Genomic DNA, 22511 nt, shown 5'->3' on the forward strand with positions numbered 1-22511 from the left:
ATAAGGCTGACCACCACACCTGGGAGGCACTCTGGAGCTGAACAATAAAGGACGAAGGTCACAGCAGTTAGACTTACACCAGACCGTGTGGAGTCAGTGATTTGTGTGCTACATACACCACAGATGGGCTGCATCAGCACAGATTGTTAAGATCAGGAGGCACCAGAGGGACTGGAGTGCATCATCATCCCCAGCAACCAAATGTTAATTTGGTTTAAGTTGCAATTAAAGTTTTATTTGGAAATTTGTGGGTTCTAATGCCCTTGCAAAAAGGGGGCATTTGAATTACGTTCTACTTAAAATACTTGTTAAGATCAGGAATACACGTGAAAAAGACATAAAAGGGACACAGGGCATTCTAGATGCTGTATAGAGGGGGTGTTGCATAGAAAGATATGATGGTATTTATTTAGGCCACGGTTGAAGTGGCGTGTAGCCTTAGGCACCAAATTATAGAAAACGTAATAGAAAAGATGCAATAGCGATTTGGCGGTTTAATACCAGGAATGAGACTCTATAGATAGATGAGAATCTTGGAAAAATTAGACTTGCATTCACGTTTTATATAAAAAAATAGAAAATACTGGAAATATGCAGCAGGTCAGTTGGTATATGTAGAGAGCAATCACGTTGCTGTTGTGAATTCGGCCCTTGAGAACTGAAAATTGAAAGATGAGCAAATGCTTTCATCGAATCAGAAGAAGATAAGGAGAAAATCAAATACAAGTGTTGGTGGAATGACTTGTAACCGGCTTATAATAGAAGATTGTTAGATGTTTGAGATGTTTTCTACATCAGGCGATGGAAAGCAACATTAACAAAATGAGACCGAGAAACAAAATGTGTGAATAGATAAGGTAGTAAGACGCATACATAAGGCAAAGGTGATGTGGGGAAAAAACATTAAAAGCACAAAGTCGATGAGCAGGTCTGGAGTTAACGCAGAAAATGCTCGGATATCGGGGTGGAATACTAGCTCGGCAACGAGGGAGTGGAGGAAAGACCAATACAATCGGTGTCAACCCTTCTGCCAGTACTGTATTCTGATAAAAAGGTTTTCACCTTAAATATCAACTCCTCTTCCCTTCTTTTGGTCTAACCGATCTACCAGTACCTTTGCTGCTTTTCTTTAAGGTGAAAGACATAATTAAGGTCTGGTTACCCAAGTCAATGTTCAGATAATAATGTTGCAAAGTGCCCAGAAGAAAGTAAAGATACTATTCGTGAAGCTTGTGTTGGACTTCATTGGAATCGTTTACAAGGCCAAATACTGAGGCCAGTTTGGAAATAGGAAGGGATGTTAAAGTGCCACAGGGAGCTGATCCTCATTACTGTGGATAGAGTGGATGTGAGCAGCACCATTGTCACTCGATGAGTGGTTGGTCTCCCCAGTGTAGAGGATGCCATGCTGTGAGCTTCAAATAGAGTATATTAGATAGAAGGCAGTGTATGAGACCCTGGACAGCAATCTGGCAGGAGATAAATGTGCAGCTTTTGTACCTCTTGTAATTGTTCATGGAAAAGCAGCAAGGGAAATTAAGATAGAAGATCACATTGGAGTTGCAGTTGTAACAATCCCTCCAGAAAATGGAGAGGGGAAGAAAAAATGTCCTTGTTCGCAGAACTGTGTTATGTTACAAAAAATGTCAAGATGATTTGGTGAATATGGTGGGGTGATGGATCAGGGCAAGCAAGGAGCTTTTGTCGAAGCTGATCAGAAGGGAGTGAGAACAGACAATGAGAAAATTGAACTGACTTAGTCAAAAATCCTGTTGACCGCTGCAGAGAACCCTGGGCTAAGCAAAATGGAGGATATTTGCGAAGTTCTAGTGTGGAAGGTGAAGTCATTGAAACTGATGCAATGGTGATGGAGAAACTGGGAGAAAGGAAAGTCTTCCCAGGAAGTGGAGAGGGAAGAAGCAAAATTCAAGTAGATGTTGGAATTGGTGGGCTTGGAATAGATGTCTGTAGATAGCCCATCACCAGAACTAAAAGAGAATAATCTGGGAAGAGTCAGAGATGGACCATGTAAACATGAGTGTTAGATGTAAAGTTGATGAAACCTTCAAGATCAGAACAGGAAGTGCGCATTTTAGGATTACTACTAGGAGCATTAAGGGAAAAGTTGGAAAAAATGTTAAGCAAAGGATTATAGCAATATGGAGCACAACTACAAATATTTATTCAATCACCGCATTTAAGAGGGAACTGAAATACTTGAATAGTAAAAATATTAAAGGGTACAGGGAAATGGCAAGAAAATGGTATTAATAGTTAGCTCTAATGTGAAGTTAGCATCAGCATATGGCATCCTCCTGTGTTAAAATGTTTATAATGCCATGATTCAAAATGGAGCTCTCGGTAGAGTCACAGCAGGAAGTGTACCACATTAATTTTATATGTTTATAAAGCAATTTTATGAAGTGAATGTCTTGACACAAATTCTAGGAGGATGACATTCCGCTGTTTATGAAGCTTCTTTTGCAAAATGTGCAGATGGAGTGCAGGAATAATGGTTACCTACAGCAATAAATTAATCATGAATGCTCCAAACAATTCTACGCATCAACAGGTGTTGGCAAATGTTAGTGAAAGTTGGAGGGAGAGAAACAAATTGACCTTATTAAGGCTTTGTTCAAAAAGTGCATTATTTGCATACGTTCAGACCAGTCATGGCAATTATGAATAGAAAGAATTGAGTGAGTAGCAGGAAGGCAGCGACAGTGTTCTGGCCATGAAGGAGAGTAGCAGATATTGCTGGATGTTGTAATATAGAGCTCCACCTCGTGGGCTACAGTGGTAATGCAACTGCTGATGTTTACAAATAAAGGATTGGAACCATCTTGTATGTGTGTGTTTGTGATGTTGTAAAGAAGATATCATATTGGCGATGAAGATAGGATAATCGAATTTTCTAGCTGGAATTTTTGTTGATGGATGTTTCCTGCCATCCAACAGAGAGACTTTGAGAGATTCTTTGTTTTACAGCACAGCTAAAAATCCAAGGTAAATTCAAGCACACTGCTGACATTGCCAGTGTCCAGATGGCCATGCCTATGGGAATAATAGGGCACTTGGGCGAGTTCCATCGTGACTGAGAGATTTTTGGAGCATATGTGGAGCGGCTGGAAATGTTATTCTCCACAAATAGTATCATTGAAGTCCCCGATGATGAAAACTGTAACGGGGTGGTGTTAGAAAAAAAACGGGCTATTTTCCTGACTGAATCAGGTCCTGAGGTGTATGAAACCCTGAAAAAATGTATTGTTCCCATCAAGCCAAAGGACATACCACTGAAGGAACAGCACTACAGTCCTGAGCCCCTGGAAATTGCCAGTGTGTGGCAAATGTTACATGTAGATTTTACTGAGCTAGAAGGATAACAATTGTTCATTGTGATTGATAATCATTCAAAGTGGGTAGAGGTGTTTCTGATGTGGAAAATATCAACAAGTAAAACACTAGATAATTTGTGAAAATTGTTTTCTTCATATGTCCTCCCAGAAGAAATTGTGTCTGATAATGGGCCGCAATTTTTTTCAGAAGAATTTGCACAGTTCATGAATAGAAAGGGTGTGAAATATACCAAGGCTCCTCCATACCACCCTGCTTCAAATGGTGCAGTAAAGTGCACAGTACAAATTGTAAAACGTGCCCACATCAAGCAAATGTTGGATCCAAATCAAAGAAATGACAGTTGTCATTGGAACACAAACTAGCAAATTTTCTAATTACTTCTTATAATACTCCTCATACAGCCACTGGTAGAACACTAGTTTCTCAAACGACAGGCAAGAACCAGGTTCTTGTTGTTAAAGCCAAACTTGCTCAGGAGAAGAGAAACAATTAAGATAGAAAGAGAATCGTAATAGAGGTAGAGTAAGAGAGAGAAGTGTGAAATTGAATCAGAAGGTTAGAATGAATAACCATCGTCATAAATGGTTAAAGTGGTTGCCTGGAAGAATAGTGAAGATATGTGGCCCTTGCTCATATTTGGTCAAGATGTTTGATCATGGAACGGTTAGGTTTGTTCATATTGATCATAATTTACCTACAGATGTGGAAGCAGTTGAAAGTTGGAATAATACGATTATTTCTGATGAGTCAGATAATCTTGTTAGAAGTAGAGTACCAGTTGCAAAAAATCCTATATCAGATGTGCTAGAAACAAGTCGAAGAGAAAGTCAGAAGTTAAGTCTGAGCGCGAGTCAGGCAGACAGTCTGAAGTTGTAGAGTTCAAATGTAGATCAAGGGCATCCCTTGGAGAAAAACTCTCCTCAGGCTCAGCCTAGAATGAGTCTAAGTTCGACACCAAGTTTGGGAAGTTCTGTTTGAGAGCAAATGTATCCTCTTTGAAGCAAAAAAAACAGTGGTTAAGTTTGTAGCACAATAAGTCCATGGGTTCAAATTGATCAATTTACTGCCCACTGCCGCTGACATTCCTCTGTGCGAACCACCCAGTGCCACTTTCGACGTGGCCTGGAACGGTCGGGAGGGGAGAGCTGCAGGGAAGTGCCTGCCAGCTGACGTCAGTGGATGGCCGAAGTGTGTAAGTAGACTCCCGCCCGCCGAGATGCCAGATTGGTGCGGGCGGGGGTCGGCTGGAGTTGGCAGTAGGACGGTGGTGGACCGCTGCGTGGAGACTGCTCTGTCCTCAACGGTAAGTGTCAAGATCCTGTAAAAAAGGTGAGTGGAATGTTTTAAAATTATTTCTTTACAGGTACCTGGATGGAATCCCCTGAAGGTCCTCAAATGTTTCTTTTTTTTGTTGATGATTTTTATTTTTAGGTCTTCGACCCTCCGTGGGCCCGACTCTATCCTCGGCGCCACTTGGGCGGCAAGTGCCTCTGCCGCCAAGAATGAGACCTTCCGTCCGCTGCTGCCCAGATTGGTGGCGTACGTCGTTGATTTGCCGCCCACTGACCTTCGAGAGACCTCGGCGATGAAAACCCTGCCGAAAATACCGTCCGGTACATCGGCGGTCATCGGCGGCACTTTAGGCAGCACTTGGGCGGGTGGAGGCCTTGACCAAATTCGGCCCCATGTCTTTTGTTGTGTGTAACCATACATTGTATGTACGATGAGTATTTTGTTCTAATTACTTCTTCATTAAGGAGGGAGAAGTGTAATATAGATCTCCACCTAGTGGCCTACTGCTCCACCTAGTGGACTACTGTGGTAATGCAACTGCTGACATTTACAAATAAAGGACTGGAGCCATCTTGTATATGTGTGTTTGTGATGTTGTAAAGAATACATCACAGATGTGTGGTGGCGTTGATGATTCTAGAAAGTTTGAGTTTCACAACAGGTACTAACCAAGGCAGCAGGTTTACTATAGTAGAGTCTGCTCCTTGACCATGTTATAGGAAAAGGAAGAGTGCCTGAGTATCTTTTGACTCAGCAAGGAGGTAATGGCTGAGGTGTGCTTTCTGGGCCATGAAGATCTGCAAGAACAGTCCACATATTTGCCATGAACTATCAGTGATGGTGTAGGTCTGCTTTTAGCTTTATGCCGCAGGGACCTTCCTTGCACTCATAGGGAGTATTTCTAGAATCAGTCACTTTGGTATGTACCACTCCAGTGAAGGAGGTAGCTGAAGTCTTGTATTAATATATATATTACTACACCTTGGTAAAAGATCAGTAATAGACAAGTCACTGGAGGCAGGAAGATTGGTGCGTGAGATTGTCATTGCTCAATTCTTCCAGTGAGTTCTGCAATTAGAAACCATCTTCTTTATGACACAATTATAATAATGGAAATACAATTTAATACCCAGTTTGAATGGAACGTAAAATCGAGTGAGGTGTAAAACAGGCAAGCTCTGCCAGACAGATTAGGTTAAAATTACCCCTTAGGTTTTAGTATGAGCTGCATATATTTTACTAACTTTTAGATGATAAGTAAATGACAGACAAAAGAAGATATTAAAAATGAATTCCTTTTTTTCCATTGTGTAGTGGTTTGCTCTTGTGTTTGCCCCTTCCCTGTTGAACTTCTTTGGTCATGACTCCTTACTAAGTTCTTTGCTGATGGAGACGCACCACTGGGTGACTGCACAGCCAGCTGTGAAGCTGCAGGAGATTCATAACATGTTCAGTCAGCGCATATCTAAAGACATTCTGCATCCAGCTTTCTGACACAAACATTACTACTTCTTGAGCTCACAGGGAGCTCCGACTTGTTTCTTAAAGTGGCAACTAAACAATGCTTTCTTTCACTGTTTCAGATCCAGGCTGGTGTCTAATTCACAGAAAGGGAACGGTTGTCTCCAACAATGATTGAGAACCACCAGGGCTAAGAGCCCAGGACCTTGCAGCACGCTTTCCAGTGGACGTGAGTCCCATCATCATCATCATCAAAGGTGGTCCCTCGAAAGAGGATGACTTGCTTCCACACCAAAAGGGATGAGTTCTCAGATGGTTCCCGATATTCCAGTCCTGAACTCCAGGGGTGAAAGATGCATGTGTGTGGATTTTTTTAACGTGTGGCGTCCGTTGCAAATCAGCCACCACGTGGACTCGACAGAGCTAGGCCTTTATCCAGTGGTAAGGGTTAACCAGGACGACTGGAGACCTGCTCTGCTGCACGGACCTAGTGCGCACACCTATCACAGTGTGGGCTGGCCCGTGCTGCCCCTGGGCCCTCGACTCTTCTGGGCCCCGTACCCTCATTTACTGCACCTCCGCCATGATCTCTCGCCGCTCTTCTGCCCCGACCTTCCTGCTGCTCTGCTGTACCTGGGCTCCGCCGATGTTCATGCCCACGCTCCAAATGGCGACCTGGGTCTTGATGATGTCACCCAGTCGCCCACCTCGAAGTCGTCGCACTCTTGGAATGGCTTGCGCTGGAAGTTGTAGTGGTATGCTCTTTTATCCTCCTGACCTGCGATGGTGTTCCCTCACAGGTCAGGGTGGTCTACGATGTGAGTCCCACAGCATCAATTGGCCCCAGACCTGTTCAGGGCAGAAGAGTTCAAATTCAGTCACTATTTCTACATGTAAACTGAAAAGAACTTCCTTCAGTACTATTATCACAAATCAATTATTAAAAATAAATGGCCAGGTTTCCAAAAAATATGCATTTGATGTGCAATAAAAATCTATGCCATACTTCTTTGCAATTATTCATTTCAACAATACAATGAAAAATCTTGGTTTCAAAGGCAGTCTATTTTCACCTATTTAATTCTACTTTAGAAAGTAGAAGCATATTGCTTGACAGGGTAGATGCAGATAGGATGTTTCCCCTCATGCGGGAATCTAGAACTAGGAGGCATAGTTCAGAATAAGGGGTTGCCCATTTAAAATGGAGATGAGGAGGACTTTCTTCTCTCAGAGGGTTGTGAATGTGTGGAATTCTCTATCTCAGAGAGCTGTGGAGGCTGGATCATTGAATATAATTAAGGTGGAGATGGACAGATTTTTGAATAATAAGGGAGTCAAGGGTTATGGAGAGTGGGCAGGGAAGTGATGTTGAGGCCAAAATCAGATCAGCCATGATATTATTGAATGGTGGAGCAGGCTCGAGGGGCCAAATGGCCTACTCCTGCTCCTGCTCCTATTTCTTATGTTCTTATTGCAACCAGATCACAACTTCAGGCTCCCACTATCGGGATGAAATATTTGGGACTCTTTTGAAAGAACCAATAAGGTGACACCCGGGTTACCCAGTGCCTCCAACACAAAAAGTAGATTCTTCATGTGCCCTCTCCAAGAGGAGGGCACCATTTAATATAGTCACCCCAACAAAATAAAATGACATTGTGGTGTTAAATTAGAATGTGATTTGTGACCATCAGGTATGCCTCCTGTATTCAGCAATACCCACTGGTCACAAAAGGCTTCAAATATATCAATGGACACTGTGCGAGCCCTTCCAAGGTCATCTGGGCACAAACAATGCTTTGACAGAATGGCATTCAGTCTGAGCGACCCTATCAGTGGATCCTATGCAAGCTGGACTTCCTGAATGGTGGTCTTTGATAAGCCCAGGATCAGATTCACCAGGAGTAGGTCCTCCGATCTGCTTACCTCCTCACCCCACACAGCAGGGTGGTGCTGAAATTTAGTCAAATATAGAGGAACAACCCATTTAGATGGTGAAAAAGTGGTTGCAACCTTTTGGCACTACATGTAAATACGGTAGACCTCCTCATCCAGGCCGCAAAATGCGCACAAGGCCTGAGTATCCGCAAAACATGACTGAAAAGGACGTTCGAGGTCACCATGTCCACCGCCAGGTCTCCAGTGGTGCCAGGCAGGATCCCTGAATACTGGGCCTACCACTGAGGACCGTCGGCCAGCAAAATATTACGTTAGAGCGTGTCCGGATGGAAAGAGAGGCCAAGGAAGTGGAGAGGGTGCATCAGCAAAACTAAGGAGGAACTCGCTCCAGAATGGAATGCTTGAGGAAATTTCCAGTTGAAGTTTTAAGTTGTGAGGAGGAAGATCCAGGGGGAAGCCATCTGAATAGGGGTGAGATTGGATTGAAATATTTGGGCCACAGAGTTTTGGGTGTGCAATTTTTTTCTTCCTCTTCTTAGCTAAGTGTCCATTTTGGGCATAAACTCCAATAAGAGCAATGCTTTATTCAATTAATTAATGGGGAGCAAACTGTCCTTTTATTGAAATTTCCAGTTTTCTATGTTTTGTTAACCATCAATGTTTACTGCCCTAATACCATCATCAGCAACAAAAGTGCTATTGGTTTCTCGGAGATAGTTAATGGTGTAGTCGAGAACGTTCAAACCCATCGCTCACTGTTTTGTACTGTATCAATGAAATAATATAAGCAAATTAGTGCTGTGAACTAGTGTGTTTTAAACTGTAACCATGTCCAAAGTGTGCATTTCCTTTAAAGCCGTACTCAATTCAACTAAAAATGCATTATTAATGAGAGGGGGGGACCTGAATTACACTGAACTGCTAAAATTATACCTGACACTCTCCAGTTCTGCGCTGCCTTTTCCAGCACTGAAGCTGGTGTGCTTGCTATCAAAAATCAATCCGCTAGTATTGTGTCGGGACTAAAGAGATAGGGCTCTGAGGAGAAGGCAAATGTTAACTAGCAATGTAGATCTGAATAGATTCTCGGGGACGACAGCATTTAACATTACTATTGTTGCTTTTTTTTGGCCCACAGCTGTTCCACTGGCTTAAACAAATATTGTCATTTGGAATTAGAATAATGTGAGTGAGAAACTAAATGACACAGAATTAGAATCAAAAGGCCCTTTCTCTGGCTGTCCACTTTTGCTTGCCTGATAGGGAGGGGGGGAATGGCTGACTCCCTAGTGATAGGCTTATATAAAAGAGACATCTTTGGATGTTATGACAGGCATCACCCACTAGTGGCTTTTTAGGTTATCCTAGCGCACAAGACATTACCGGCTCATCAGCTACATGTCAGTGTGCCGAGAAATATCAGAAGGTCTTTTATGCAAGCTGTCGTTCTCATCATATCACTGTTCATGTAGTGTTCAGTAATTTGCTTCGGATACGCAAGATCCTTATCTTCCCAGTAACAGCAAGAAGAATATCTAAAAATAGCAAGTCGTCTGGCTACAGGCCTTGCAAGGTAACGCTGTTTGGCTGAATTCTGCCTTGCATGTGACAACTGATGGCTGGCAGTCAAGGGACTTATTATTTTTTGCGCCTTGAACAAAAGGCAAAAAAAGGTGATACAATTCCGATTTCTCCTGCAGGTCTCTTTTACACTTTACACATCTAATATAGAGCAGCATGGTATTGGCAAGTTTGGCAGCTCAATTCCCCAAATAACTTACTCCAAATATTTGGTTACAGAGGTAACACGTTGAACTTCCGGGAGAAGTTGTAGTTGGTGATATAGCTGCTATTACAATGAGCATATTGTGTTTTCAAATAAAATCAAATGGAGCATTGTTAGTGGCATATATGGGGCTCAATTTTCCCCAGTAATCTGCACCATTTTTTAGGCCGCTTTTTTTGGCCTAAATTAAAATATCCAAGTTTTCCCAAAGATTGTGCATCAGCGTAACTCAGTGAGTTACGATTTTTCAGGTTTTTTTTTTTTTGTTTCATAGGAGGCGTAACCTGATGTCTGCGCCAGTCTATTACATTTATGCAAGTTTGGCCAATTTACATTTTTCCTAGGATGGTGTATGTGATCACTCCCAAAAAACCTGCTGGGCTCTTAACAAACACCAGCACACATTAAAAAATTGGCGCAGAAAGGCGCCATTGTTTTCAGGCGAAGTTTTGGAGGGAGTCAAGAACACATTAAGTATGTATACTCAAGCTTAATTTTTTTCAAACTTAAAACGCAGAAAATGGAAGTTTAATGCAATTCTTTAATTTTAGAATTTTTTTCAAAGTGCCACTCCACCACCAGGCTCGAGGGTCGGGGCGTCAGCCGGCAGAACGCTTCCTCGCTCGGACACAGGGGCTCAGGGCTGGCTGGGTGTGGGGGGTGTGGGGGGGGGGGGGGCTGGTTGGAAGCCGAACTGAAGGTCTGAGAACCCTTACACAATGCAGCAGCATCAAAAGAAGCCCACAGGGCACGGGGAGGGACGGGTGGGTGTTTGCCGAGCCCCTATGTCCGGGCGAGGGAGCGATTCTGCCAGACATCCCTCAAGCCCGGTGCAGAGACGTTCTGTCAGTGGTGGGGCAACAACGTCTAAAGAATTGCTTTCGACTTTGTTACTCCAAATGTCGTCATTTGAATGCCGAGCTTCCCGATCTAAGCAAGCCTATTGCGCATGCTCAGACCTGGGTGCGGTCCATACTAGGTCGTCGACCTTGGGGAGAGAGACAACAAAGAAGCTTGTCCTGCTGTTTTGAACTTCTTGCAAAGGTACAATTTAATTAAGGGGGCAACACTGACAATACCATACCTCGTGTGAGTCTTCTGTATGATGGTGCTGCGGAGGAGACGATTGATTCGACGTCATTCCATGAGGAACCTCAGGGCACGTAGGATGATGGGCAGGAGGCCTTACCCATGTTGGGTATATCGAGACAGGCGTTAATACCTGCACCTGAATGATGCAGACTGTGTGAGAAGGCTGCGCTTCCACAAAGAAGTTGTAACCGAGACCTGTGAGTTAGTAAACACAGACCTGCAACCTAGAAGTGTCAGGAGGCCTGCTTTGTCAGTTGAAGTGAAGATTACAGCTGCACTTTCATTCTATGCATCTGGAGCATTCCAGGCCACAACTGGGGATGTGTGCGCCATTTCCCAACATGTAACACATATCTGCATTCGGCAGGTGATTGCTGCACTATACACTCGGAGGAATGACGAAATAAAGTTCCCTATGACTGCCCAGGCAATGCATGAAAGGAATGTGGGATTCTCCACGATTGCTGGCTTTCCAAAGGTACAGGGCTGCATTGATTGAGTATAAAAAGAGGGGTTTGGTGCAGACTTGCTCGGAGTGCAGCGGCAGGTCAGGGTGCAAAGGTAAGAGTTGGTAAGTGGGAGAACTTTAAGGGTTAATCCCTTTTAAACCATTTCAAGGTTGGTGTAAATTACTAGTGACAATTTCTAGTAGCTTCTAAAGGTAAAATAAGATTACAAGTTTAAGTGAAACTGAAATATTAAACAGATAGGATTCTTGTAGGTTTAAGCAGAGACAAACAAGCAAGCTAGCTTAGTTAATTGGCCAGCTGGTAAAAACTGGTTCCCTAAACAGGCCAATAGTGAGTCAGCTAGAAACAGTATAAAAAGAAGAGGCTTGGTGCAGGCTTGCTTGGAGTGCAGTGGCAGGTCAGAGTGCAAAGGTCACAGTTTGGTAAGTAGGAGAGTTCGGTCTAGTGGGAGCAGGAGGTGTTGCTTTGTCTTGTTTTCCCCACCAGTGCTAACTCCCCGAGGAAAACTGGGAGGAAAAGAAAACGAAGTCTGATGTCACAGCCAAGAGGGTAAGTGATTGGCTGGTTGATTGGTGAGTAGTTTTTTTTTCCATATCTTGTCAGTAAGAAACCTTTGGCATTATTGCCAAATTAGGTTACTTTAAGGGTTAAGTCATGGCAGGAGAGCCCAGACCCATGTCATGCTCCTCCTGTGCCATATGGGAAATCAGGGACGCTTCCAGTGTCCCTGACGACTATGTGTGCAGGAAGTGTATCCAGCTGCAGCTCCTGTTAGACCACATGACGGCACTGGAGCTGCGGATGGATTCACTCTGGAGCATGCGTGATGTTGTGGATAGCACATTCAGTGAGTTGGTCACACCGCAGGTAAAGGTTACAAAGGCAGATAGGGGATGGGTGACCACCAGGCAGAGCAGGAGTAGGAAGGCAGTGCAGAAATCCCCTGCAGTCATCTCCTTCCAAAACAGATATACCGCTTTGGATATTGTTGGGGGAGATAGCTCACCAGGGGAAGGCAGCAGCAGCCAAGTTCATGGCACAGTGGGTGGCTCTGCTGCACAGGAGGGCATGAAAAAGAGTGGGAGAGCTATAGTGGTGGGGGATTTTATTGTAAGGGGAATAGATGGGCATTTCTGCAGTCGCAACCGAGACTCCAGATGGTATGTTGCCTCCCTGGTGCAAGGGTCAAGGATGTCTTGGAGTGGCTGGAGGGCATTCTAGAGCGGGAGGGTGAACAGCCAGTTGTTGTGGTGCATATAGGTACCAACAATATAGGTAAAAAACAGGATGAGGTCCTACAAGACGAATTTAGGGAGCTAGAAGTTAAATTAAAAAGTAGGACCTCAAAGATTGTAATCTCAGGATTGCGACGTGCTAGTCAGAGTAGGAATTGCAGGATAGCTCCGATGAATATGTGGCTTGTGGAGTGGTGCAAGAGGGATGGATTCAAATTCCTGGGACATTGGAACCGGTTCTGGGGGAGGTGGGACCAGTACAAACCAGGCAGGACCGGAACCAATGTCCTAGGGAGAGTGTTTGCTAGTGCTGTTGGGGAAGGGTTAAACTAATATGGCAGTGGGATGGGAACCTATGCAGGGAGACAGAGGGGAATAAAATGGGGGCAGAAGCAAAAGATAGAAAGGAGAATAGTAAAAGTGGAGGGCAGAGAAACCCAAGGCAAAAATTAAAAAGGACCACAATACAGCAAAATTCTAAAGGGACAAAGAGTGCTAAAAAGACTAGCCTGAAGGCTCTGTGCCTTAATGCGAGGAGTACTTGTAATAAGGTGGATGAATTAACTGCGCAGGCAGTTATTAACGATTATGATATAATTGGGATTACGGAGACATGGCTCCAGGGTGACCAAGGTTGGGAACTCAATATCCAGGGATATTCAACATTCAGGAAAGATTGACAGAAAGGAAAAGGAGGTTGGGTAGCATTGCTGGTTAAAGAGGAAATTAACGCAATAGTAAGAAAGGACATTAGCTTGATGTGGAATGTGTATGGGTAGAGCTGCGGAATAGCAAAGGGCAGAAAACGCTAGTGGGAGTTGTGTGCAGACCACCAAACAGTAGTAGTGAGGTTGGGGACAGCATCAAACAGGAAATTAGGGATACTTGCAATAAAGGTACAGCAGTTATCAAGGGCGACTTTAATCTACATATAGATTGGGCTAACCAAGCTGGTAGCAATGCGGTGGAGTAGGATTTCCTGGAGTGTATTAGGGATGGCTTTCGAGACCAATATGTCGAGGAACCAACTTGAGAGCTGGCCATCCTAGACTGGGTGTTGTGTAATGAGAGAGGACTAATGAGCAATCTTGTTGTGCAAGGCCCCCTGGGGAAGAGTGATCATAATATGGTAGAATTCTTTATTAAGATGGAGAGTGACAGTGTTAATTCAGACTAGGGTCCTGAACTTAAGGAAAGGTAACTTCGATGGTATGAGATGTGAATTGGCTAGGATAGACTGGCAAATGATGATTAAATGGTTGGCAGTGGATAGGCAATGGCAGACATTTATAGATTACATGGATGAACTTCAATAATTGTACATCCCTGTCTGGAGTAAAAATAAAACTGGGAAGGTAGCTCAACCGTGGCTAACAAGGTAAATTAGGGATAGTGTTAAATCCAAGGAAGAGGCATATAAATTGGCCAGAAAAAGCAGCAAACCTGAGGACTGGGAGAAATTTAGAATTCAGCAGAGAAGGATGAAGGGTTTAATTAGGAGGGGGAAAATAGAGTATGAGAGGAAGCTTGCAGGGAACATAAAAACTGACTGAAAAAGCTTCTATAGATATGTGAACAAGATTAGTGAAGACCAACATAGGTCCCTTGCAGTCAGAATCAGGTGAATTTATAATGGGGAACAAAGAAATGGCAGACCAATTGAACAAATACTTTGGATCTGTCTTCACTAAGGAAGACACAAATAACCTTCCGGAAATACTAGGGGTACAAGAGACTAGCGAAAAGGAGGAAGGAAATCCTTATCAGTCAGGAAATTGTGTGAGGGAAATTGATGGGATTGAAGGCTGATAAATCCCCGGGGCTTGATAGGCTGCATCCCAGAGTACTCAAGGAAGTGGCCCTAGAAATAGTGGATGCTTTGGTGATCATTTTCCAACGTTCTATTGACTCTGGATCAGTTCCTATGAACTGGAGGGTAGCTAATGTAACACCATTATTTAAAAAAGGAGGGAGAGAGAAAACAGGAAGTTATAGACTGGTTGGCCTGACATCGGTGGTGGGGAAAATGTTGGAATCAATTATTAAAGATGAAATAGCAGTGCATTTGGAAAGCAGTGACAGGATCGGTCCAAGTCAGCATGGATTTATGAAAGGGAAATCATAGAAACATAGAAAATAGGTGCAGGAGTAGGCCATTCTGCCCTTCGAGCCTGCACCACCATTCGATAAGATCATGGCTGATCATTCCCTCAGTACTCCTTTCCTGCTTTCTCTCCATACCCCTTGATCCCCTTAGCCGCAAGGGCCATATCTAACTCCCTCTTGAATATATCCAATGAACTGGCATGAACAACTCTCTGCGGCAGGGAATTCCACAGGTTAACAACTCTGAGTGAAGAAGTTTCTCCTTCTCAGTCCTAAATGGCCTACCCCTTATCCTAAGACTGTGTCCCCTGGTTCGAGACTTCCCCAACATCGGAAACAATCTACCCACATCTAAGCTGTCCCGTCCCATCAGAATCTTGTATGTTTCTATGAGGTCCCCTCTCATCCTATGAAACTCCAATGTATAAAGGCCCAGTTGATCCAGTTTCTCATATGTCATGATCCAGTCTCTCCTCATATGTCATGCTTGACAAATCTCCTATAATTTTTTGAGGATGTAACTAGTAGATTGGGCAAGGGAGAACCAATGGATTTGGTGTATTTGGACTTTCAAACGGCTTTGACGAGGTCCCACACAAGAGATTAGTGTGCAAAATTAAAGCACATGTTATTGGGGGTAATATACTGACATGGGTTGAGAACTGGTTGGCAGACAGGAAGCAGAGAGTCGGAATAAATGGGTCCTTTTCAGAATGGCAGGCAGTGACCAGTGGAGTGCCGCAGGGTTCAGTGCTGGGACCCCAGCTATTTACAATATACATCAATGATTTAGATGAAGGAATTGAATGTAATATCTCCAAGTTTGCAGATGACACTAAGCTGGGTGGCGGTGTGAGCTGTGAGGAGGATGCTAAGAGGCTGCAGGGTGACTTGGACAGGTTAGGTGAGTTGGCAGATGCAGTATAATGTGGATAAATGTGAGGTTATCCACTTTGGTGGCAAAAACAGGAAGGCAGAATATTATCTGAATGGTGACAGATTAGGAAAAGGGGAGATGGTACATCATTCATTGAAGTTTGGCATGCAGGTACAGCAGGCGGTGAAGAAGGCAAATGGCATGTTGGCCTTCATAGCTAGAGGATTTGAGTATAGGAGCAGGGAGGTCTTACTGCAGTTGTACAGAGCCTTGGTGAGGCCACACCTGGAATATTGTGTTCAGTTTTGGTCTCCTAATCTGAGGAAGGACATTCTTGCTATTGAGGGAGTACAGCGAAGGTTCACCAGATTGATTCCCAGGATGGCAGACTGACATATATGAGGAGAGACTGGATCAACTGGGCTTGTATCCACTGGAGTTTAGAAGAATGAGAGGGGATCTCATAGAAACATATAAAATTCTGACGGGATTGGGCAGGTGTAGCAAGGAAGAATGTTCCTGACGTTGGGGAAGTCCAGAACCAGGGGTCACAGTCTAAGAATAAGGGGTAATTTAGGGGTAAATAAGGAATAAGGGCCATTTAGGACTGAGATGAGGAGAAACTTCTTCACTCAGAGAGTGGTTAACCTGTGGAATTCTCTACCACAGAAAGTTGTTGTGGCCAGTTCGTTAGATATATTCAAGAGAGTTAGATGTGGCCCTTACGGCCAAAGGCATTAAGAGGTATGGAGAGAAAGCAGGAAAGGGATACTGAGGTTTAAGTGATCAGCCATGATCTTATTGAATGGCGGTGCAGGCTCGACGGGCCGAATGGTCTGCTCCTGTACCTAGTTTCTCTGTTTCTATGATTATATCTACCTCGCCTTGCGAGCACCTTTGGAGGATTCCGAATGCACAGGAACAGAAAAGGCTTCCACTCTGTTAATGTGCAGCTCGTGTGTGACGACATGCATCGCATCATGTTAGTTGATGCAAGATACCCTGGGAGCACCCATGATACATTCATCCTACGCAAGAGCATTATATCTGCCATGTTTTAGCAGCAGGCAGAAGGGCAGAGCTGGCTGCTGGGAGACAAAGGATACGGCCTTGCCACCTGGCTCATGATGCCCCTACGCTTAACCCAGACGGAAGCTGACTGGTAATACAACATGTCACACATTACAATGCGCAGCATAATATAGAGGACCATTGGCATCTTGAAACAGCGTTTCCGATGCCTGGACCATTCCGGAGGCTACTTGCAATACTCCCCTGAGATTGTCGGTCAGTTCACTGTTGTGTGCTGCATGCTGCATAACTTAGCCATCATGAGGCAGCAGCAGCTGGTAGTAGAAGACCCACCTGAGGTGAGAATGGCTGATGATGAGGAGGAAGATGCAGATGATGAGGAGAAGGAGGACAAGGATGAGGAAGCCATGCAGCTACCCTGAGGAGGGTGGGCTATTGTGCCCCTTTAACGATTGCTCGAGCCTTGCACCAGCAGCTCCTCCGTGAACACTTTGCTGCCTGAAGGCTCAGCGGCAACTATTCCAAATGGAACATGTTTACTGTTTGGACCTGTTCCTCAATGTTGTGTTGTGTTAATCAAAAAAATAATGGAAATGATTCTTCTTTACTTCAAAAAGTTGTGTTAATAATGGACCAAATAATGGAAATGATTCAGTTATAATGTAAATTATTTTATTCAAAATTTTAACAAACACTTGTTTGTACTTAACTTAACTTTAATAAAAGTATTCTCATATCAAACTTTAAAGTTTTCAGTAAAGATCACTCTCAAACGTTTAAATTTGTAAATTTACAAAAAAATTGTAATTTGAGAACAGTTACAACAGTAACAACAATAATAACAACAACAGCAGCAACAAAAAGGCTGCACCCACCTCTCCGCCACCTTATTCTAAGACCGCCCGCTGCACTTGGTCTTGGTGACTCTACCCCTGCCCTCAGGCGGTGGCAGTGTTTCTCGGGTTGGTACCAAGCTTATTCTTTCAAACATATTGGGTAATGAGCACTTCTTGATGCGGGGGGCGGGGGGGAGGGCGTGGGGCAGGCGGTAATGTGGAAGGCCCAGCTTGGGCCTCTTCAGAGGCTGGTCTGGGGATTGGAGTGGGAGTGGCAGTTGATTTTGTCAATGGGCGTGGAATCTGGGCATGTTCCCTTATTGCAGGAACTAACACCAACATTCCTTCCCACATGTTCGCCGACAGTGCATCAGCTACCTGCGACATTCCCTCCCTCATGTTCTCGCACAGTGTTCCCATTTCTCATGCGTGTTGTTACTTCTCCCAACAGTCCCGATACCTCATCACCCATCCCACTGATGGTGTCCAGCAGTGATCACGTAAGGTCAATGCTCTCCGCACTCATTGCCATTATCTGAGCCACACCTGTTGGATCCTGCACCTCAGGAGAGCGCTGTCGAGCTCTCCTTCCCCTCCTCACCCTGTGTGTGGCTCGCTGCATCCCACTGGGACCCGCAGCCTCGGACGGTGGGGCCCTGGGTGTGCCTTGCTGCACCCCACTGCAATCCCCGGCCTCGAACTGAGAAACCATGGAATGTCTCACCAACACTTGTACCACTCAGGAAAGGGCCTGGCACCTCAATGGGCGGCACCTGCACCTCCTCCAGAGTGAGTGCAACAGTGGGGGCTTCAACCATCACCTCCCCTTCCCCCTCTTCCTCCCCCCCATGCTCTTGTTCTGGAAGGTGGGATTGGAAGATGTTCTCCTCTTCAGGCTCATCTGCTTCTGAATCATCTTCTGCATTGTCTTCTGCATTGGCTTCAGCCTCGTCAGGGTTGGCCTCAAGTTCTGCAAAATATAACAGAACAGACAAATGGTTAGCAGCCGAGGAGGAGGCAGGGTGGGTGGCATGAGTAGGCTCACACAGTGCAGGCAGCAGGCTGATTTGAAGGACCACGATGAATGTTAGCACATTGCATCAACCGAAACGTAGCTGATGGAGACATCCCCAGAAACCGAAGCATGGCTAGCCCGCGCAGTACTTAACATTTAGCAAAGCCAGACTGTGGAATTTGCAGGACTTACCCTCTCCCTTGAGTGTGGGCCCAGCTTGTGCAGTAGTGGTTTCTTTTCTCCAGGCAGGACCCATCAAAGCAGTGACCCTCTCTTCCACGGGTGTCAGTGGCTGCAGATTTGCCGGGCCTCCTCCTGTTCGAGTTCTTTCCCTTTTTGTTGTGTGCTACCTTCCTCTGCAAAGATGAAAATGTAACTTTTTAGAGAGGGTGTCTTTCTGCTGGGTGGGACATAGACAGATGGTCACATTTACAATTGCAATTCCAGTGAATAAATGAAAATATTACATGCACCAACTACTTGACCAAGGTCCTGCCACTTCTTTTTGCACTGGCCTCCAGACCTCGGGGTGGTCACCATTGCACAGTAATCTTCTGCAAGTTGGTTCCAGTGTTCCTTCATTTCTTTTGGTGAAACTTTTATGTGACCTCTGCTGGTGTCCAGCTCGTGCCATCTGGCCTCAATGACAGTAACTAGTGCCTTCACTTCATCCTGCGAGAAATTCTTGGTCCTTGATCCGTGTTGCATCTCGTATTGCAGCTCTGATTTTTCCAATGAGAATTAAAGTTCTCATACACAACTGGCTCTTTAAAAATGGCCGAATGCAGACCGGGAGCTGTACTGGGCGTGCACGCCCATAGCAGTCACGTCAAAAACGTCCTTTTTTTTTTCCCAGCATGCTCAAAATGGAGGGCATCGTTTCTTCGGCACAAACATTAGACTCCACCCCACCGCCCCCCACCCCCCCAAAGTTAATGGACAGGCTGCGTGGCACCAATTTCAAAAAATAGAACGGGGAAACTTGCTGGTTATTTTTTTTGGAGTAGACGGGGCAAAAAAAATGGGCGTAACTTTTGCAGTAGGCCAAAAAACGGCATTGGGGAAAATTGAGCCCATAATCAGTAACAGAGATTTACAAAAACTCTTGACACAATTAACTTCCATCTTTTTATTTTGTTAGGCCAGAGGAACCTAAAAAGATGCTAATGTAAGGACAATTGGAAGATGCTATAGGCTAGAATTTCCTCAAAGCCCTCGAGCACCCAATTGCCGCCCAGAAAACCGCTAAGGCTGGGAAGATTATCGAAGAAAACTTCCTGAAAAAAATACGCCCAGCGAAAAATATGGGCCAGTCACACCTACAATCTGGGCAAAAGTGAAATTTCAAGTTAGTGGGCGGTGCTTAAAGAAAATGGGCGATTAAATTAAAAACTCTCTAAACATTTACCCAAAGGCTGCGGGTTGGGCTTAACAGGCGAAAAAGAATAAAAATAATTTTTAAAAAAAACCTAACTAAAAACATCAAAAAAACGTTCCTAACACACTTTTTAAAATTAAATCACCCCAACAGATTTTGAAAATACATAGTAAAGAAACAATCACTTACTCTTTTCTTGCAGACCTACTTCTCTACCATCCAGCTCTGCTGATCCTCATGGGCGGTATTTACATTTTTTTTTTCATACTTACCTACGGGTCCCCGCTCAGCCAAAAATCGCGGCAGGGCGGTCTGTGGACGGTGCACGCTGGCGGTCCGCTCCCCAGCGGGGACTTCGAAACCGTCGGCGTAACTCGGGTAGGAAATTACTGCTCACCTCATTACCGCCCACAATGGCCAATACCGCCCAGAAACCGGGTGGTAAGCCACAGGAAACTCCAGCCCATAAACTTTATCTTTTTAAAGGAAGGTGGATTAAGTGGAAACATGATAAAAATATTTAAATATCATATCCAGATTATTACTTTGGGATAAAAGGCAAAAACATTAGTCAAAATAAAAGTGGATGTCACGGTGAGAATATTCATCTACTGGAGGAATGAGCTCCGATGATGGAATGAATGGCCTTTTCTTATCCCAGGTTTCACTTATATTTTATTCTTAAACCTTGTCAAATATAAAATATGCTGGGTAATATTGCCCTTGAACCATTACCTACCCCGCCTTCAGAAACATCACTCCTGTTACTATTGTACGCTCTCTTAATGAAGCTGTTCCACAGCTAGTTTCAAATGAAAATCCAGGGGAGACTGTTTATGAGGCAGTAAACATTCAGCTTGAAAATGCAGAACAATTTATTTTGTTTGCAGTGAATAATTTGTTTCCCTGAATATTTAAATTATATATCAGGAATATTTACTGAACAGACAATTCCCCAGAAGTAAAAATTGTATTTTGCTCCCAGACATTTTTGGTTTCCTTTTTTGGACAGTTATATTTATTAAAATGAAGATTTTGCATTATTTCTATCTTTATTAATTTTGTTGAATAATGAATAAATACATGCAGAGACGGCCACATTTAAATTGATGGAAGTGCATGCACCCTGTAGCGTGTTCTGTATCTTGTACAAAAACAAATCCTGTAAAATACAACATTTTCAAAGCAAATTTTGAACCAAAACTATTTGGGGCCTGAATTTGACGAAGGCCTCTGCCTGCCCAAATGACTGCCGATGGTCGCCGAGGTACCTTTGGGCGGGGTTTTCATCAACAAGGTCCTTTGAAGGTCAGCGGGCGGCAAATGAGGGACTTACGATGCCAATCTGGACAGCAGCCGGTGGAAGCTCCCAATCTCGGTGCCAAAGGCGCTTGCCGGTCAAGTGCCGCCGAGGATGGATTCGGGCCCACGGAGGGTCAAAGTCCTGCAAAGAAAAAGCATTAAAAAAAAACATTGGATCACCTTCAGGGGACCCCATACAGGTAAGTCCTTGTAAAGAAAAAAAATTTAAAAATGTTTACTCACGATTTTTTTACAGTTCTTCATTCCTACCGTTGGGGACAGACCGGCCTCCTCTCAGCGGTCCCCCCCATGTTCTGGCGCCGACTCCCGCCCGCACCAATCTGGCATCTCGGCGGGCGGGAGTCCACTTACACCACTCGGCCGTCTGCTGATGTCAGCGGGCAGTTCCCGGCAATACTCCCCTCCCGCCCGCTCCAGACCAGATCGAAACTGGCACTGGGCGGAACTCGAGGAAGAATGTCGGTGGCAGTGGGCGGTGAGTGCATCAATTTCGGGCCCTTGATCTTTTATCCAAAAACTAGTTAATGCATTGAATATTAAGGGAATTGAAGTATATGGGGATAGTGCAGGAAAGTGCAGTTCAGGTTGAAGATCAGCCAATTGAATGACAGAGCAGGCTCGAGGGGCCAAATGGCCTACTCCTGCTCTTATTTATTACATTCTTATGTTCAAACAGCAATATTTGTGACATGAAAATAGATTGCTCTTCAGTCAATTGGGAAATAGAACAATAATTACTGAGTGAAAAGGTAGTGACCCAGCTGGAGCTGATGTAGCAACAGGACAAAGGACAATGTACAATAGTACCATTAAAATATTTGGGGTGGTTTTTGCTCTGGTTAGCAGTAACCTTGTGCGTTCCAGGAATCATGTGGAGCTATCCCTCCCAGCCAAAAATTTTGATTATACTTATTAAAGTTACTCTTACTTGTCCTTCGTCACTCAGATTGAGGACTCCACAGGTGATGGTAGTCTTCAGTAACTCCTCCACATGGTCATTCTTAATGTATGAACTTGGAGCGCATGCTGGCTGACTATACAACAGGAGGCATCTACCGAGCTGATCCAGATCCTGCCCTCTCTCATGTTGTGCAAACACTTAACTTTTCATAGAGGTCAATAGATTGTGAACAGGAACCTCAGCTAATTCGTTCGTCCTCCTTTAGCTGAGAACAATTACACCACTGCCATTTCAGATGAAATAAAGAAAAACATTTATTGCAATAAACAGTTATGTGCTCTCCTTAATTTATTTAATCTCCTGAGGGAAATGACTTTTTTTCTCTCTCTTTTTTCTTTTGTAGCACTTTGCATATCAAATAACTGAACATTTTCATAATTGGGGAAACCC

At 44.2% G+C, this 22511-nt stretch overlaps 1 long non-coding RNA gene across 1 annotated transcript in view; it reads right to left on the reverse strand.

Annotated features, from left to right (window-relative positions):
• Nucleotides 1-6903: 6903 nt before the first annotated feature.
• Nucleotides 6904-22511, reverse strand: part of LOC139275905 (uncharacterized) — a 34122-nt gene continuing 18514 nt past the window's right edge. The window contains exons 2-3 of the long non-coding RNA XR_011595785.1: nt 21109-21281; nt 6904-6960 (exon numbers count right to left, since the gene is read on the reverse strand). This is a non-coding gene — a long non-coding RNA (uncharacterized lncRNA). The remainder of the gene's footprint in view (nt 6961-21108; nt 21282-22511) is intronic.

Source organism: Pristiophorus japonicus, chromosome 11 (assembly GCF_044704955.1).
Source record: "Pristiophorus japonicus isolate sPriJap1 chromosome 11, sPriJap1.hap1, whole genome shotgun sequence".
Taxonomy (NCBI): domain Eukaryota; kingdom Metazoa; phylum Chordata; class Chondrichthyes; family Pristiophoridae; genus Pristiophorus; species Pristiophorus japonicus.